This window comes from Manis javanica, chromosome 11 (assembly GCF_040802235.1).
Source record: "Manis javanica isolate MJ-LG chromosome 11, MJ_LKY, whole genome shotgun sequence".
Lineage (NCBI taxonomy): Eukaryota > Metazoa > Chordata > Mammalia > Pholidota > Manidae > Manis > Manis javanica.
In genome coordinates, this window is record NC_133166.1 from 118455954 (window position 1) to 118476439 (window position 20486).

The 20486-nt window shown below is 41.4% G+C and overlaps 1 protein-coding gene and 1 pseudogene across 4 annotated transcripts in view; one reads left to right on the forward strand and one right to left on the reverse strand.

Annotated features, from left to right (window-relative positions):
• The window catches only part of FADS2 (fatty acid desaturase 2), a 117710-nt gene that overhangs the window by 59252 nt on the left and 37972 nt on the right, over nt 1–20486 (reverse strand). The window lies entirely within an intron of this gene.
• LOC108407761 (swi5-dependent recombination DNA repair protein 1 homolog pseudogene) lies at nt 12286–13001 on the forward strand (annotated as a pseudogene).

The following is a 20486-nucleotide window of genomic DNA, read 5'->3' on the forward strand; positions in this document are numbered from 1 at the left end:
CTTTAGGCAGGATAGCCAGTCACTAGGATTTTCTACGTTTTGTTCTAGGTTTTTATAGTTTTAGTTCTTACATTTAGGTTTATGCTTCTTTTATAGTTAATTTTTTTATATGGGATGTGTTTATTTATTTCTTATTTCCTGGAAGGTTTTGAGTAGTACTGACATTATTTTTTCCTTGGATGTTAGGTATAATTTACTAGTAAGGCAATTTGGGCCTAGTTTTTTTTGTGGAAAAGCTTTTTTAAAACAAACAAAAAACTAAACTAAGTGCCATACTTTATTCAGAGTTCTTTAGTTTAAACTAATGCCCATTTTCTGTTCGAGAATCTTATCCAGAATGCCCCATTACAGTTAGTCATTGTGCCTCCTTGGGGTCTTCTTGGCTGTGACAGTTTCTTACTTTCCTTGTTTTTGATCACCTTGACAGTTTTGAGAAGTACTGATTAGCTATTTTGTAGAATGTACCTTAAGTGGGATTTATCTGATGTTTTCCACACAATAAGACTGGGATTATGGGTTTTGGGGAGGCAGACCACATACAGATCAGACATGGCAATTATTAATGGCTTAAGTTCCTCCTAGAAAAAGGAAAAGACTCAGAATGGAATAAAAATAAGAGTCAAACTATGGGTTGCTTATAGGAGACTCACCTAAAACAAAATGACCCCAAAAGTTTAAAAATTAACAGGATGGCAAATGCAAATGCAAAATCAAAAAGGCAACATTAATATTAGACAAAGCAGAAACACTTACTCAATATCAAAGACACAGTCTTTTAGGAGCTACTCAAAACCTACCTCTCCACCCCTCTGAGGCCAGAACTTTTGGGGGAAGGCTACTGGAAAAGCTCAAAGCAGGACTTGCAGGGACCCAGGAACCAAAATGGCTAGGACAGGCTGAGTGTTTTCCATGCCTTCAGACCACAAATGATTGGACTGGCATCTTACCAACTTTGGGGAAGAAGACACTGAAGAGATCTCTTCCCATTCTTCTCTGGTCACTCAGCCCATCTCTGCTACCCTAGAGAAAACCAGTTAGAGTTAAGAGGCTGGAAAGACTCAGTGGGGAGGCCTTGTCAGCCCTGGCTCACCATGTGACTTTAGTAAAGTCACTTCCCCTCCCTGGGCCTCAGTTTCCTTAACTATAAAAGGAGTTTGGACTTTCTGATCCCCAAGTTCCACCTGAGCACTGAAAGTTTATTCCTGATCTTTTTCTTTCCACTCTTTTGCTGTTGTTTTTTTTTGTTCTAAAATTTCAATACAACCAGTGTTACTGATCATGTGCCAAATCTACCAGGCACAGGATGTGTGGGGCAGCCTGAGACCCTGCCCCAGGGACACTCTGCCAGCCTGCACTGCCCACTGGGGAAGCAGAGGGACCAAGGGCGATGCCCTGGAGGGCTGCCCCTCCCTCTCTCCTTCTGCCCAGAGTCAAGGGTGCACACAGGGGGTGGGGAGGTACTCTCTTCTCCTGCTCTCCTTGTTGCAGGCTTCTCACCTCACACAAGAGCCCCTTCTAATTCTGGCTCTACCCCTGATTTCCTACAACCATGAACAAGACTCCACCACTCTGGCCCTCAGTTTCTCTATCTGAAAGATACTCCTTACCTTTCCCTACCTTAGCTAAACAGATAAATAAAATACCAGATAAAGGTACTTTGAGAGCTTAAGACATAAAGCTCTTAAAAAAATATTTTAGTAAAAGAAAGCCTTTCTGTAAATATGACCAATGTTATTGATTTGAGGCAAATATTTTGATGTGTAAGTAACTATGATGTATAGTAAAATTAACTATCTTGCTTGAGGTTTTGAACAGAAAATTTAAAAAAACAGATTTTCCCACTACTTATCCTATGTTCCATCCACATAAAAACTGTCTTCTCTTATGGTTAAATTTTTTAAAGGTGTGATAATCGTCTTGGGGTTTATTTTTTTCTTTAAGAGATATATAATAAAATATTTACAGATGATAAAATTTTATGATGTCTTGGATTTGCTTCAAAATACTGTGGAGAAGAGGTATGTGGGATGTTGAGGAAATAAAACCAGTCATGAGGTGAAAATTGTTGAAGTTGCTTGATGGGGATAAGAGTCCATTATGTTACTTTCTCTACTGTTACAAAATAATAATAAGTAAGGTGAAAACTACTCTTTCCCTTTTCTCCCATATACTAGTCTCTGACATCTTTCCCCCCAACAATGGGGAATCATATTTTTTGACAACCCCTAAACTCAGCCTGTAATCCAAGCACTGGGGTCACTGAAGGACAAGGGGAGCGATAGCAAGGGAGAAAAGCAGTTGAGAATTGCCAAGTGGCAACAAGGGCACCTGACGGTTTACCTCCATTGCCTCCCAAATCCTTGGAGATGAACAACAGTAATACTTACAGGAGGGTTCATTATAGTATTTCTCCCGGGCAGGTTGAAGGCAGGGTCCAAGACATCTGGGCCTTCTCCAGGACAGCTGTTTAACTCGTGCTTTGGGAACTTTTCAGCAGGGAGTAGAAACTGTTCACTGAGGGGCCCTCACCCACTTCACCCAGTGACTAAACAGCATGTGTTTTTGCCTGTGTACCGTGTAGAGGTTGTTCAGCCAGAGTCCAAGGCAAGCTGACTCACAGTCTCCCGGCTCACCCCAGGGAAAGTCCAAAGACACCAGGTGCAAGAGCACAAAAGGCACATTGCCTTTTTTCCATCTGCAAAAATTGCAGACCCCAGTGAGGTGTAGAAGAGAAGGGTAGGTTAAGAGAAAAATAGGAAAAAATGAAATACAGTGAGACTCTTGCCAGTCAGGTGAGGCTGTCAACACTGTTGGAGCTGAGCAAAGGCACCAGGTTCTAAACAAAGAGGAAAAAGTTGATAGAGTTTTCTACAAAATGATTTCAACTTTGGTATGGAAAAATATAAAGTTAAATGACATACGACAAATTTATAGATAAAAGTGTTAGAGTTATTACAGATAAATGAGGACTATCATCCCAATAGAAAGATGGACGATGGATATTAACTAGCAATTCAAGAAATAAAACGAAGGACCTGTGCTCTTGGGTAGGAAGAATTAATATTGTCAAAATGGCCATCCTGCCTAAAGCAAAGTACAGATTCAATGTAATCCCTATCAAAATACCAACAGCATTCTTCAACGAACTGGAATAAATAGTTCTAAAATTCATATGGAACAACAAAAGACCCCGAATAGCCAAAGCGAGCCTGAGAAGGAATAATAAAGCAGGGGAATCTCACTTGCCAACTTCAAGCTCTACTACAAAGCCACAGTAATCAAGACAATTTGGTACTGGCACAGGAACAGACCCACAGACCAGTGGAACAGAATAGAGACTCCAGACATTAACCCAAACATATATGGTCAATTAATATATGATAAAGGAGCCATGGGTATACAATGGGGAAATGACAGCCTGTTCCACAGTTGTTGCTGGCAAAAGGACAGCTACATGTAAGAGAATGAAACTGGTTACTGTCTAACTCCATACACATAAGTAAATTCAAAATGGATCAAAGACCTGAATGTAAGTCATGAAACCATAAAACTCTTAGAAAAAAACATACACAAAAATCCCTTGAATATAAACATGAGCAACTCCCTCATGAACATATTTCCACGGGCAAGGGAAACAAAAGCAAAAATGAACAAGTGGGACTATACCAAACTAAAAACCTTCTGTACAGCAAAGGGCACCATCAGTAGAACAAAAAGGCATCCTATAGTATGGGAGAATATATTCATAAATGATGTATCCGATAAGGGGTTGACATCCAAAATATACAAAGAGCTCACGCACAACAAACAAAAAGCAAGTAACCCAATTAAAAAATAGGCAGAGGAGCTGAACAGACACTTCTCCAAAGAAGAAATTCAGATGGCCAACAGGCACATGAGAAGATGCTCGACATTGCTAATCATCAGAGAAATGCAAATTAAAACCACAATGAGGTATCACCTCACACCAGTTAGGATGGCTAACATCCAAAAGACAAACAACAACACATGTTGGCAAGGATGTGGAGAAAGAGGAACCCTCCTACACTGCGGGTGGGAATGTAAATTAGTTCAACCATTGTGGAAAGCCGTATGGAGGTTCCTCAAAAAACTGAAAATAGAAATACCATTTGACCCAGGAATTCCACTTCTAGGAATTTACCCTAAGAATACAGGAACCCAGTTTCAAAAAGATATATGCACCCCTATGTCTACTGCAGCACTATTTACAGTAGCGAAGAAATGGAAGCAACCTAAGTGTCCATCAGTAGATGAATGGATAAAGATGTGGTACATATACAGAATGGAATATTATTCAGCCATAAAAAGAAAACAAATTCTACCATTTGCAACAACATGCACAGAGCTAGAGGGTATTATGCTCAGTGAAGTAAGCCAGGCAGAGAAAGACAAGTACCAATGATATGACTCATCTGTGGAGTATAAGAACAAAGTAAAAACTGAAGGAACAAAACAGCAGCAGAATCACAGAACCCAAGAATGGACTAACAGTTACCAAAGGGAAAGGGACTGTGGAGGATGGGTGGGAAGGGAGGGATAAGGGGAATAAGGGGCATTACGATTAACACACATAATGGGGGGGGGGTCACGGGGAAGGCAGTATAGCACAGAGAAGACAAGTAGTGACTCTATAGCATCTTACTACACTGATGGACAGTGACTGTAATGGGTATGTGGTGGGGACTTGATAATGGGGGGAATCTAGTAACCACAATGTTGCTCATGTAATTGTATATTAATGATACCTAAATAAAAAAAATAAAAAAAAATAAAAAAAGAAATAAAGAGTCAATGACGTAGGAGGAGAAGAGCCCTAAACTCATTAGTATCCAAAGAAAAGCAATAAAAATAGCATTGACAAATATTTTCGGTCAATCATACTGACAAAGATCTTAAAAATGGATGTAATTCAAAGCTTGTGAGGAGTCACTACCAATAAAAAGTTGCCTAAATTGGTTCAAAGTTTGTGGAGGGCAATTTGATAATATACAACTATGGTTTTTTTTCCTATACAACAATAATGGTATTATACACAACAGTGTAACTCCTTTAGGGTTCCTGGGTGGCCAATTCCCAAACACTATCAGGGTGTCTGGGAATTCAACTCAATTCTGACGCTGTCTGGAGACAGAACCAGTTTCCCCAGGTTAAGGACTCTGTCCTACAAGACTGCCCTCCACCCCCAGTCATAAGCCACAGGCAGTTCAGGCAGTTAGTTACCTGTGCTTCTGAACTACTAGCTAGACTGGAGGTTCCTATGACCTTCCCCTTAGGTTTGACTAATTTACTAGAGCCGCTCATACAACTCAGGAAAACACCTTTACCAGTTTAGTAAAGGACAGCTTAAATGATACAAGTTAACAGTCAGGTGAGGAGATACATAGGGCAAGGTCTCAAAGGAGTTTCTATCCTTGTGGTGCCTGGGGCCTGGCTCAGTGGTACATGAAGGCATTCTGGCTGCCCAAGCATAGAAGCCCTCATCGCCAGAAAACCAGTATTCAGAAGAGCAATAAGCTCTTCTCAGGGGTTTTGTGAGGGTTTCATTGCGTAGTAGTGATTGACTAAATCATTGGCCATTGAAATAAATGGACAAGTATGTAAGATGTGCATATGAGGCTGCCCTGTTATTGGAGCATAGCTGGAAACAGAAATGTCCTCAGTAGGGACTGATGAATCTGCTCTCTCTTTGGTCTTTTCCTTAAGCATATAAACAAGGCTGAAGTCTCTCATCTCTATAACCAACCTCCCAACTCCATGTCCCCAAGGGAAGCCCTGTTACCTTCACTTCACAGCCAAACTTCCCACAGGATCCTCTGTGTTTTTCTCCACTTTCTTAGCTCTTAGCTTGCTACATCTGTGTCCACCTTTACCGCACCATTGCTCCCACTAAGACCACCACCTATGGTCCCATGTTACAAAGCACAGTTAACGTGTTCATAGTTTCTTGGAAGTGTTTAACACTGTTGCCCACTTTCTCCTTTTGGAAACATTTTCCCTGGCTGTCAGGACTCTCCTGGTTTTGCTCCTTCCCTCCCAGTGGCCTCTCAGTCTCCTTCGCTGGCTCCCCTTCCTCCACCCAGCACCTCACTGTGGTCCTCCCTCAGGGCCTTGGCCCAGATCTCCCTCTCCCTCCACCGTGTCCCTGAGGCGGCCCAGCTGCTCCTCAGCCTCACTCGCCGATGGCCAACGGCCCTCAGACCTGTGTCTCTGACCAGCACCCTCTCTCCAACTGCTGACTGGACAGCCTTGCCTGGGAACCACAGAAGTTTCTCAGACTCAGACTATCCACACTTGAGTTCATCATATTCCTTCAGCCCGCTCCCCCAGCCCTCTTCCCTCAGCCAATAGCACCACTGTTCACCCAGGACAAAAAATCACCACTGGTTTCTTTTTGCCAGCGTTCAACGGACACTAAGCCCTGTCCAAGCATTTCATTTCACTCCACTGCCATTGCCCCAACCTAGACCACCAGCCATTCTCACACTGTAGCCAGTAAGGTCCTTCATGGCAAGTCCAATCATACTCCTCTGCAACTTAAAACTGTCCTGGATATTTCATTTCTGCTGGAAAAACGTCCAAATCCCTGGCCACAGCTCACTGGCCACGGCTGATCTGTGTGTCTAGCTTCTGTCATAATGCTCCCCACCTCACTGTAGCCCTCTCTGCAAATGTGTCATCCTAGAGTGGGCAGCCTACCTTCTGCGTCCTTAGGTGTCCTCCCCTTCTCCCACCCACACAGTACTGTGCGCCTTCCTTCACTGCCTCCCTGCTTTCCAGAAGATGGGTCTCATTACACAAACCCTCAGGGGAAACTACCCGGACAGATGTTGAGGCTGACTTATCCCTGAATGAACCAAAAGCCCCATGTTTCTCTGGAAGTCCATGGAGAGCAGAGAGAGAGAGAGAGAGAGAGAGAGAGAGAGAGAAAGAAACAAGTCCTCCCTAGTAGAAAGTTTAGGGCCATTTTTTCACATGGGTGGGTAAACCAAGGCCCACTGGTCTTCAGGGCTCCTGGCTCCCCTTCCCTCTGGAAGTGCTCCCCAGAGATTGACCCAAGGCTTGGGAAGTGGTTCCACAGTTGCTGATGACATCCACCTTCTGCATTCATTCTGCAAGCAAAGAGCCTTTCAGGAAGACTAATGACAGGACCTTACTCAGACTTCTGGCTAATGAGCCATCAGTGGGCTGTGGCTCACCTGCCAGAAAATAGCAAGGAGGTTGTTACTGAATTTTGACAAGATTTTGGGGAACTCTAATAAAAGGGGAGCCCCAAAACTCACACAGGAAATGCCTTGACCCTGGATCTAGCCGAGCCTGCCACACGCCCTCTTCTTCCACCTCTAAGAAACCCAACCTGTTCTCTCTAAACCTCTGAAGTCCATCAAACCATGTCTTCTGAATAAGTCACAGCTTTGCTGACCTGTGAGACTTCCCCAAGGCCCCAGAATTACATTCTTGGGATTTTACCAGCATTACTGAAAACAGGCTTCAGATCATCCCAATTCCTGGAACCTCTCCTCTTGCTAGGACTTCTTAAGCAGGTCAGATTATATCTGAGCATTGGGAATGGAAACAATTGTCTTCACTGGATATACGAGGCCAGACCTGATCACTGCCAGGAGCTCAAGAGGCCCACAGTCCCCTGGCTTGGCTCGGCTACGTCCAGAAGAGCCCTGAAGGACCAGTTCTGAGCTTACCCTGGGACTCTGCAGCTTGCTAAGGCTAGGTTGCTAGGCCTCTACGAAGTTGTGTACTTCCCAATGGCTCTAAAGCCCATGTCAGTTTGTTCCTCCAGCCAGGGAACCCATAACCAGATTGTCCTCAACCTTCATAACCCACTTATGGATTTCACAGACTACTACCCAGAAAAGCATGGAAACCACTGTGATCAAGAATGACAAATGCCCACTGTGAGATCCCTGAGAACATGGGAGGGAGTGTTCTGCTCATCAGGGAAGGGTGGGGAGCCCAGTGACTTTGCCTTTGCTGGGCCTCCTAGACTAGGAAGCCAGTACCTCTGAGGGTACACAAGGCCAGAGGATGAACTTGGCCCATGCCCAGGGGTCTCACTCACTCTCCTCTGCCATCATGACACTCCAGTGGAAGAGTCTAAGAGGCAGAGAACTCCACAGGGGTAATGTTACTTGCTAACCCTAAAAGGCTATTCCCACCTGCCCTATTGGGAGCCCATGGTTCCCAAAGAACTAGTTATAACCCTTGACTAACACCCAGACTCAATTCCCAAGACGTCTCGAGAATTGCCTGAGTAGGTAATGACTGCCTCATGTATTCATTCATTCTTGAGTATCTATGGTATTGTAAGTAAGCATGGTATTAATTATTGGAAGTAGAAGCTGATGTCCTGAAATACGCTGGAATATAAGTTCCCAAGGCTTTCCTGCTAACGGTCAATGGAAGAATACCAGGACCATGTTCAAGCTTCCCAGAGCCCTCCATAGAGAACCTGAAGAATGAAGGGCTGCTCTTTGACATTTACCCAAGGACCAGCAGCCTCAATACCTGATTTTCAATTCTTAAGAAATATTCCCCTCCAGATATTTCAACACTGAGTATCAAATAGATATTATCCATTCCTTGTGGCTCAGAGAAATTAAGCAACTAGCCCAGGGTTACCCAGATAAGTGATAAAGCTGGCTTTGGAACCTGGCCCTGTCTGGCCCCAAAGTTCATGCTTGTTCTTTCCTCCATGCCTAGAAGTCCTTGAGAAAAAAATATTCTTAGTGCCAACCCAGGCACTCAGAAATCCTATGTAAAACAGGGCTCCTCTCAGGGGCTTGGGGGAGCGGGGGGCAGTGAGTGACTGCATACTGGTACAGTTTCTGTTCGGAGTGATGAAAACCTTTTGGAACTATAGATAGAGATGATGGTTACACAACATTGTGAATGTACTAAATACTCCAAAATTATACACTTTAAAGTGGTTAATTTTATGTGAATGTTATCTCAATTTAAGAAAGAAATAAAATAAAGGGCCTCTCCTTTAATAGGTGGGCCATTGTGGGTACCCCTCCTGCTTTGTCAAGTCACTAATGTTCTTGTTAGAACAGCAAGGGATTTAGCTTCCTAGTACAGATAACCCCCCTGCCGATTTCCCTTAATAATCTGTCCACAGAAGTTTCCGCCACGTCAATCTGAAACATCAGGCCCTAAGTCTTGGTGCTCCAGAGTATCTGCTGTGGCCCAATCTCATCTTGCTGGCCCTGCCATGGCTACCGAAAGAGAAAAAAAAGGAAGAAAAATATAAAACTCATCCAGAGAGGCTATGCGAAAATACGATGTTCATACATGATCGCAGGACTGAATTCTGTGGATTTTAGTCAGGTAAGTCAGAAAACCAGATTCCCTCATGTTACCACAGAAGCAAAGGACTGTAAGTCAGAGGTCAGCTTATGGGTTTAGTTCAGGGAACAATCCCAGAACAGAAATGCAGAAGAGACCCCTCAGACACAGATTACTTAAAATGCTATTTTCTGTTGTTTCACCTAAGCAATATCATTCCAGGTTAAAAAATCTTTCATGGGCCATAGTATCTTATCCTTAAAAAGCCTTCTTGCTGAAATGAGAAAGTGAGCAGAGGACCATGGACAGCAGGAGCCGTGTGCCAGGGGCCCTGGCCAAGGCCTCTGAGCAGGAAAGGGAACACCGTTGTTTCCATCCCAAACTCATCTTGTCCAACTCACAACAAAGTCCAATGTCAACCAGGGGCTGCTGCATGGAGCACTGCAGGAGAACTCGAGTGGCTAAGAGGTGACCAGGACAAGTGTGAGAGGAACTACTTGAGATCAGGGAAAGAACCAGCAGCAGGCTGTAAGCTGGACAATTCCTGGAACACACACAGGGCTGGGAATGGTTCCAGCAGCCAGAGCGGAAAGACCTCACAACACACAGGTCAGCACCTTGGTAGTGGGAACAATTTAGCCCTAGATGAAAGGCTGCTATGGCCCTGCCTTAACAAAGCTTAAAAGCAATTCCCCAAAGAATCAAACTGATTCCAAGTAACTAACTGCATGCCAGAACAAGCCTGACATTATTTAAATGAGTATAATAAAATCCATCATCCATCAATGTAAATTTGACAGTGTCTGGCAGCCAATCTGGCAGATAGTATTATACATGTGAAGCAGCAGATATGGCCCACATCCTGGAGGAAAATCAATGAATGGAAACAGACCCAGTATCGACAGAGATAATGGAATTAGCAGACCAGGATATAAAAAAGCTATTAGAAATATGCTCCATTTGTTACAAAGCTACAGGAAGACAGAACAAGATGAGAGAAATTAAAGATATAAAAAAAGACCCCAATGGAACTTCCAGAGATGAATACGACAATATATAAGACAAAAACTACTACACTGGATGGGATAAACAGCTGATTAGAGACACTGCAGAAGAGATCAACGAACTTGAAAACAGCAATAAAAACTGTCCAAAACTAAACAATGGAGAGAAAGAAGACTGACAAAAAATGAGCAGAGCGTCAGTGACCTATGGAAATACCGAGCATTCTCACATACGTTATTGGAGTTGCAGGAGAGGAGGGACAGGAAAACTAACTGAATACATACTCAGGCCACTTTCTCAATGAAGACTGGGCAATCATGTTGCATGGGCCTTCAAACAGTGCCCACATACCTTACATAGACCAGCAAGATTCTACCCACCTCCCCTGCTTACCTCTCCCATTTCAGCTCCACCACCCTTTCCTTCACCCACTTCACTCCAGCCCTGACTCCTCGTTCTGTAAACTTCCTCAGCCTGGGATCCCCCACAGGCTGTTCCCTCTACCCGGAAGGCTCTGCCCACTCCTGGGTGACTCCTACTCCTCCTTTGGATTGTAGCTAAATACCGCTTCCTCAGAGAAGCCCGCTGTGATTTCCCACCCAGGCATTTCCTCTTAGCTCCCTTAGACCCACATCTTACCTTGGCACATTTTGCACTTTTGAGATGAGTCAGTTGAGTGGGGGAAGCTCTAATGTCTTCTTCCTTAGAGTCTGATTCCTCATTGCCACATTTCCAATGCTCAGGCTAGTTTTTCAGCCCCCCCAGCTGGAAGCTGGCAGAAGAGACTTCAGTGCTTGCACACACCCCATTCTCAAACTACCTCTGTTATGACAAGCAATTCACCGGCTTAATCTCTGTCTCCTTGGCATAGAGTGACTGTCTCAACTTAATCCCCTCCAATGTCTACTGGCAAATACCTGTCTTTTCTATGAGCCGGGAGGTCCCTTGGAGAGAACCAGCGATATCTGTCTGTATTATTCAGGGATCTCCAGAGAACCAGAACACATAATGCGAATATATAGACAGAGAAAGATAGATCATTTTAAGGGATTGCTTCTCATGATAATGAGGGCTGGCAACTCTAAAATCTGCAGGGTGGGCAGGACTGGAGACACGCAAAGAGCCAATGTTCAGTTCAGCTCTGAAGGCCATTTTCTGGCAGAATTCCCTCTTGCTGGGGGGTAAATCAGTCTTTGGTCTATTAAGGCCTTCAACTGGTTGGATGAGGCCCACCCACATTATGAAGGACAATCTGCTTTATCTAAAGTCTACTGATTTGTCAATCTTATTAAAAAAACACACAGAAACATCTGAGATAATGTCTGATCTGGGCACTGTGGCACAGCCAAGTAGACAACATTTATTACTGAAGGCAAGGGTGATTATTCTGGGAGCCAGTGGGCATTTCCTCTCCCCACAAAGCCTCCTTCTGCCTGGTCCATCTATGTACTTGGGTAGGGCTTGTTTATCGGCATGGGATGAATGGGCAAGAAGCTAGCTTTTGGCTTGTGGCAAAACCTTAACTGGCAGAACGCCTGCTCCTGTGGTGGGGCACCAACACTTTAGCTGCAGTTCATTCCATTTCTTTGGAGAATATTACCCCGGATTTTTGTCTGGGGCTAAATGGCTGGCTGTCTACTGGCACAAGAGTGAAGGTGGAGTGAGGGCCATGCGGGTGTGAGCAGCTGATAGGTGCAGTTCAACAGACTGACTTCCATTAATCTTGCTCTACCCTCTGTCCAGTACCCTACTTTCTGGGATTCTGCTCAGTAAAATGGCTCTATTGTCCAGTGCTTATTCTTGGTTGTGGTCTCCTCCACCCATTTCATCCACCAAGACATTTCTATTTACTTTATAAACTTCTGGAAAATCACTGAAATTCCTTGTCTAGCCCAGAGCAGGACCAGCTCACGGCTTCAGCTGCACATGTTTTCTGCACTGGGAAAGGCATAGGGAGACATAAACCAAGATTTCATTTTCAAGATGGAAAGTCCATCAGACTCAGCTGTGATTTTACCTAGCACTCCACAGGCCTGCGACAAGTCTACCATCTCCTTGTACAAGTAGTTCAAGAAAATAACCTATCAGTGCAACACTTAGAGAACGACTAAGGAAAACTAGATCTTCATTTAATTCCTGTTCCAATGTGGTAAAGCATCTTAAAGTAGAAAATGAAGGAAATAAGACCTTTTCAGAAAAACCAGCATATTCAACAGAAGAAAACTGTTTGGAATTTTGAGAAAGTATTAAACATACAGACAATGAATCTGAAAATACATATTTAAAAAATCCCTTCAAGAATATCAATGCATGTGAATCTAAGTCAGTTGACACTGGGTCATGCATGCAGTGATCTCCAGGATGACTTTGTGAATGAGAATCTTCCCAAACAAGAATTGAATGAAGAAAAACCAAAACTGGTGAAGCAGATACAGGAGAAAGACCTTCCTTGGAGGCTAAAACTAGTCAAAATGTATAGATCAAAGAATGACCTGTCTCAGTTACAGTTAGTTGCTAATAGAAAAAAGCTGTAGCCAGCTGTTGCTTTATGAGTTGCAGTCAGCTATATCTGAGGAAAGCTCGACCTTACTCAGTTGATAGACTAGTATGGGTTAGATGATAAATTGCTACACTTTGACAGAAGTGAAGAATTAAAAAAAAATTTTTTTTATTAAGGTACTATTGATATAAACTCTTGTGAAGGTTTCACATGAAAAAACAATGTGGTTACTACATTTACCCATATTATCAAGTCCCCTCCCACAACCCAATGCAGTCATTGTCCATCAGTGTAGTAAGATGCAACAGATCCACTATGTGCCTTCTCTGTGCTACATTGTTTTCCCCGTGACCCCCACACCATGCATACTAAACATAATACCCCTCAATCCCCATCTCCCTCCCTCCCGACCTGCCTTCCCACACTTCTCCCCCTTTGGTAACCACTAGTCCCTTCTTGGAGTCTGTGATTCTGCTGCTATTTTGTTCCTTCATTTTTGCCTAGTTGTTATAATCCACAAATGAGGGAAATCATTTGGCACTTGTCTTTCTCTGCCTGGTTTATTTCACTGAGCATAATATCCTCCAGCTCCATCCATGTTATTGCAAATGGTAGGATTTCTTTCTTATGCCTGAATAGTATCCCATTGTGCATATGTACCACCTCTTCTTTATCCATTCATCTACTGATGGACACTTAGGTTGCTTCCATTTCTTGGCTATTGTAAATAGTGCTGTGATAAACATAGGGGTGCATATGTCTTTTTGAGTCTGAGAAGTTGTATTCTTTGGGTAAATTCCAAGGAGTGGGATTCCTGGGTCAAATGGTATTTCTATTTTTTAGTTTTTGAGGAACCTCCATATTGCTTTCCACAATGGTTGAAACAGCTTACATTCCCCCCAGCAGTGTAGGAGGGTTCCCCTTTCTCCGCATCCTCACCAACATTTGTTGTTCTTAGTCTTTTCGATGCTGGCCATCCTTACCGGTGTGAGGTGATATCTCATTGTGGTTTTAATTTGCATTTCCCTGATGATTAGTGATGTGGAGCATCTTTTCATGTGTCTGTTGGCCATCTGAATTTCTTCTTCAGAGAATTGTCTCTTCATGTACTCCACCCATTTTTTAATTGGGTTATTTGCTTTTTGGGTGTTGAGGCATGTGAGTTCTTTATATATTTTGGATGTTAACCCCTTGTTGGATATGTCATTTACAAATACATTCTCTCATACTGTAGGATGCCTTTTTGTTTGTTGATGGTGTCCTTTGCTGTACAGAAACTTTTTAGTTTGATGTAGTCACATGTGTTCATTTTTGCTTTTGTTTCCCTTGCTTGAGGAGATGCGTTCAGGAAGAAGTTGCTCGTGCTTGTATTCAGGTTTTTGCCTATGTTGTCTTCTAAGAGTTTTATGGTTTCATGGTTCACATTCAGGTCTTTGATCCATTTCGAGTTTGCTTTTGTGTATGGGGTTAAAAAAATAATTCAGTTTCATTCTCTTGCATGTTAGCTGTCCAATTTTGCCAACACCAGTTGTTGAAGAGGCTGTCATTTCCCCATTGTATGTCCATGGCTCCTTTATTGTATATTAATGACCATATATGGTTGGGTTTATATCAGGGCTCTCTAATCTGTTCCATTGGTCTATGGTTCTGTTCTTGTGCCAGTACCAAATTGTCTTGATTACTGTGGCTTTGTAGTAGAGCTTGAAGTTGGGGAGCATAATTCCCCCAGCTTTATTCTTCCTTCTTAGGATTGCTTTGGCTATTTGGGGTCTTTTGTGGTTCCATATGAATTTTTAAATGATTTGCTCTAGTTCGTTGAAGAATGCTGTTGGTATTTTGATAGGAATTGCATTGAATCTGTAGATTGCTTTAGGCAGGATGGCCATTTTGACAATTCTTCTCATCCAGGAGCACAGAATGTGTTTCCATTTATTGGTATCTTCTTTAATTTCTCTCATGATTGTCTTGTAGTTTACAGAGTATAGGTCTTTCACTTCCTTGGTTAGGTTTATTCCTAGGTATTTTATTCTTTTTGATGCAACTGTGAATGGAATTGATTTCCTGACTTCTCTTTCTGCTAGTTCATCATTAGTGTATATAGGAATGCAACAGATTTCTGTGTATTAATTTTGTATCCTGCAACTTTGCTGAATTCAGATATTAGATCTAGTAGTTTTGGAGTGGATTCTTTAGGGTTTTTTATGTACAATATCATGTCATCTGCAAATAGGGACAGTTTAACTTCTTCTCTGCCAATCTGGATGCCTTTTATTTCTTTGTGTTGTCTGATTGCTGTGGGTAGGACCTCCAGTACTATGTTAAATAGAAGTAGGGAGAGTGGGCATCCTTGCCTCGTTCCCAATCTTAAAGGAAAAGCTTTCAGCTTCTCACTGTTAAGTATAATGTTGGCTGTGGGTTTGTCATATATGGTCTTTATTATATTGAGGTACTTGCCCTCTATACCCATTTTGTTGGGAATTTTTATCATGAATAGATGTTGAATTTTGTCAAATGCTTTTTCAGCATCTATGGAGATGATTATGTGGTTTTTGTCCTTTTTTTTTGTTGATGTGGTGGATGATGTTGATGGATTTTCAAATGTTGTACCATCCTTGTATCCCTGGCATAAATCCAACTTGATCATGATGGATGATCTTTTTGATGTATTTTTGAATTCGGTTTGCTAATATTTTGTTGAGTATTTTTGCATCTATGTTCATCAGGGATATTGGTCTGTAATTTTCTTTTTTTGTGGTGTCTTTGCCTGGTTTTGGTATTAGAGTGATGCTGGCCTCATAGAATGAGTTTGGAAGTATTTCCTCTTCTTCTACTCTTTGGAAAACTTTAAGGAGGATGGGTATTAGGTCTTCACTAAATGTTTGATAAAATTCAGCGGTGAAGCGATCTGGTACAGTTTTGTTCTTAGGTAGTTTTTTTATTACTGCTTCAATTTTGTTGCTGGTAATTGGTCTGTTCAGATTTTTTGTTTCTTCCTTGGTCAGCCTTGGAAGGTTGTATTTTTCTAGAAAGTTGTTCATTTCTTCTAGGTTACCCAGTTTGTTGTCATATAATTTTTCATAGTATTCTCTAACAATTCTTTGTATTTCTGTGGTATCTATAGTGATTTTTCCTTTCTCATTTCTGATTCTGTTTATGTGTGTAGATTCTCTTTTTTTTCTTGATATGTCTGGCTAGGGGTTTATCTATTTTGTTTATTTTCTCAAAGAACCAGCTCTTGCTTTCATTGATTCTATTGTTTTATTCTTCTTGATTTTATTTTTTTCTGCTAATCTTTATTATGTCCCTCCTTCTACTGACTTTGGGCATCATTGAAGAATTTATAGGTGTTTAATTCACAATTTTTTCAAAAATATCTTTAAGAATGACAACTTAAAAGATACTTATATATTTTAAATGGAAGGTATAAACTATTAGAGCTTAGAGAAAGGTATCTTGATGAACATCAATTTAGGGCCTCTGTTATAAAAATATAAACTAATTTCTAAAATAAAAATTTAGTATTTTGGATAAATTTGCCAAAGAAAACTTTACATTTAAAGTAATATAGAAAGAAAAGGTTAAATTATGTTTAAAAAAATAATTTGGGAAATTCTAGAAATCAGTTTTAATACAGTGTTTTGTTTATCATGGTAAAAAAAGTTTTATTTTAAATGTTAAAAAGTAGTTCAGTCTAATGAATGCCTAAACCAAAACTGAACTAAAAATGCCTGCCTCTCTCCTAAGTTTATGAATCTTGTTTCCATCCATTTCCCACATTTCCATGGGGATGGTCTAGCAGGTAATTAAACTCCTATGTCAAAAATTTAAAAAAAAAAGAAAAAGAAATTCCTTGTCCACTGGTGGCCCATTCTGTTTTCCTCAGTATCATTAGTTTAGTTTTCTGTTTCTTTTTCATTTCATTTTAATGGAATAGCACGAGTTGGTGAGACACACACACACACATGTTCACTCTGCTATACTGCAGGGGAAGTCCAGAGTAACCTTATAAAAGGCTGACTTTCTAATTTTTACAAGGTTTTGATCCATACCAAAGTTCAAATATCCTAAGAGATGTACCACTTGCTGATATGAACATTTATGCCCTTATGTAAGTGAAGGCTATGTGCACATCTTCTGATTTACTGACCAGTGGAGGTCTGTGTAGATGTCATACATTATAATCAGGTGTGGTACATGCATAACTCATTTACTCCACATGGAAATCTAATGGAGGAGGTATTAAAAACCTCCATTTTAAAGATGAGGTAACTAGGGCTTACAAAGGTAACTAACTGTGAAATACTATTTTCACTTACTCAAAAAATACTTATCAAGAGCCTCCTAAGTGCCAATCATTGTTCTGGGTGCTGGGGATACAGGAGTAGACAAGAGAAAGTCCCTACCCTCCTAGAGATAAATGATAACAGACAGATAAATATCTAGTATGTCTGGTGGTGACTGTGCTATAGAAAGAATAAAGTTGGGAAGGAGGAGTAAGCCAGGAGTCAAGTAGAGTACTCTTTTGTATTAGGTGGGAAGGCCTTCCAGAAAAGGTATCATTTGAGACCCAAAGAAGGACAATACAAGGACTCTCTCAGATAAAGGATAATGAAGAAATGAGTCTTCTTCTGAGGTTATCAGCTCTATTGGTTGGAGACTATGAAGGAAATCCTTGGACCAAAAAGTACTTTGATCATTCAGATTGGTGAATGGGTACTTCTATGAGAAACTGACTTTCCAATCTTAGAGAACTATACCAAGACCCTTGATTAGCTGAGGAATCAACTGGGGTCAAAGTACCAAGTAAAAGTAAAGTTAAGTCTGTTCTGTTCTCTGCTGTAAATTACAGAGCCCTCCATTTGAGCTTCCTACCATTTGACATAAAGAGATAGCAACTCTCTTGTCAAAGTGATTAGCTACACAATCTGTCTTTACCATCTAAACTATGAACTTTCATGTTTTGACTGACATCTAGGTTTGTAAAACAGGTTTTAAATATGTATAAAAAGCCATAAAATAGTATACTGTATATTGTCCTTTACACAAAAAACAGGAAAAAGTATACAAACACATGCTTATACATGCATACCTACAGTCAAAGTCACAAACATATGCTGTTGCAGGCTGCAAAAAATACCACAAACTTTTCTCATCCCTACACAAAGGCCTTTTGCAGTGTGACTCTACAGCTCTTTCCTTTGAGATGTGGAGTCTATTTTTCCAAACCCCTTGAATATGAACTTGGTTATTTGCTTTGATTTTATGTGCTTAAAGTTTCAAATATGACGGAGACAGAGGCTTGAAAAGTGTCTGTGCTGTGGTGTGTTCCCTCTTTTGCTGCTGGGAATTCTTCTGTCATCATATGAGTGAGCCTGGGCTAGCCTGTTGCATGATGGGAGATGCATGGCTGTCCCATCAGCTGACATTGAGTCGACTCCAGATATGTGAAGACTCCTTAGTCCAAAGAGCCTGCCAACTGCCAGACAAGTGACAGAGGGCATTCAAGACCATCCACCTCAGTGAGTAAGCCTGGACAATACTATCCAGCTGGCCCTTGAGTGATACAAATGCTTGTTGTTTTAAGCCACTAAGTTTTGGAGTGATCTGTCATGCAGCAAAAGCCAGCATATATGTGTGGACACTATATCCCAAAATAATTCCAGAGATTTATTTTAACAGTAATTACTGGTTCTATCAGTTGCCTGGGGGATAGGAAGGACTAGATCAGGGGCAGAGATGAAGGGAAAATTTTCACTGTGTTCTTTATCAGACCTTTTGAATTCTGAACCCTGTGAATGTACATATGTCCCTAAAAATCAACACAATTATAAAATGTTAGAATTATAAAGCATGACAGGTGGAGAAGTGTTTTGGATCATAAATTGCACTTCTTTTTATTATTTCAAAAGTAACTGAACTGAAAATGAACACACAGGGCTTGCTGTTTTGTTCCTTTCTCAAAGAGATCTAAGGCTTTTGTCTTTTGGCACAGTAACAGCCTAATACATTGTGTGGTGTTTGAGACAACAGCCAAGTCTCTTGTCCCCTCTGCAGTGGCTTAATATAAGTACTTCTGACAGTTTCTAAAGCGCTGACACCATGAAGCATTGTTTGTCCACATCTCAAGGATCCTACTCTGAAGTCCACATAATATGGTGCCACCTCCTTCCTGGGGAGAAAGATGAGCACTAGGATCTAAGCTGTGCTGGCTGCAGGTGACAAGACTTGAACTGGCTCAGGAAAATTCAACATTTGTTGCCTCACTAAACTCAAGGGAAGGTGGAACTACTAACCACAGGAAGGTGGGCATGGAGGGGGTCTTGGGAACAAGCAGATTAGGGACTTGAAGGCTGCCAGTTTTCTCCCCTATTTCTCTTTGATATCACTCCATTCTCTCTCCTTACAGAGTGTTTCTGGTGGACAGACTGCTGAAAACTACTCAGTCTTAGACCCTCTGGCTTGCTGCATGGGGATGTAATGCCTTCTAACCTCTCGAAGTGTAAACTCAAACTCGAGGAAGAACTCTGACTGGCACTACCTTCTTATATCAGTTCCTGTGCCTAAATGAATCAGCTATGGCCTAGAGACTGATCTCAAATAATCCACATGCTGGAGAGGGGGAAGGAGCTATTTTTGGAAGAGAAGGGTGCTATTTCCAGAAAAAAAGAGATGGCTGGGATAAAACCAGAATCTGAGGACAGAAACAATATGGGTTTTGGAGTTAAGACAGGCTGAGGTCTGTGTCCTGGTCTTGCTACCACCACAGTATAACTCTGGGAAGGTTACTTGCTGTTTCCGCATATTGTTGTTTCAAGTATTAGCAATAATATGCCCAGCACATATGGCAGGGGCTTCAGCACTGATAGTTTTTTTTTTTGCTCAGGACCAGCATTCAGGATGTGTACTGTGGACCCTTCTGCAACACAAACACTCATGTGTGCATAAAGTCTCCAAATGTTAGGGTTACAAGATACCATTTACTTAGCTCAAGTGCTAGTCTACAAACTGATACCAGATGTTTTCAGCAGTTAATGACAAAATTAGAAAAATAAAAAGTATATTCAATTGAAATAATTGCCTTTTATTAAAGAATTGTATCCCGATTTATTTGTACTAAAATGTTTTCTATAACAAAGAGGAAACAGTAGATGGTGGAATTTATAAAATATGTTTATTTGACAAAATGAAGTTGACAACCCTACACTGATTTCTATTATTTCTCATGAAGAACTCAAAAGCACCTGAACCACTCATACAGCCCAACTCTTTGTTTTCAAGTAGAAAATAAATCAAGCCCTAATGTGGTCACATGACTTTCTCAAGGTCCTAGTTGGAAAGTGGATACTACAGAGATCATCCGCATTTTGATTCAAGGTGGGACTATCTGACAGAACAGATGGTTTTAGATTTTTAAAGTCTTTTTATTTAGTGTAATAGACTTTATTCTTCAGTGCAGTTTTAGGGTCACAGCAAAATTAAGCAGAAAGTACAGTTCCCATATAGCCCCTGTGCCTATACACACACAGCCTCCTCCACTATCAATAACCCTCAGCAGCAGTACGTTACAACTGATTAACTGATACTGACACATTGTTATCATTCCAAGTCAGTATTTTAGGGTTCACTCTCAGGGCTGTACAGTTTTAGGGGTTTTGACAAA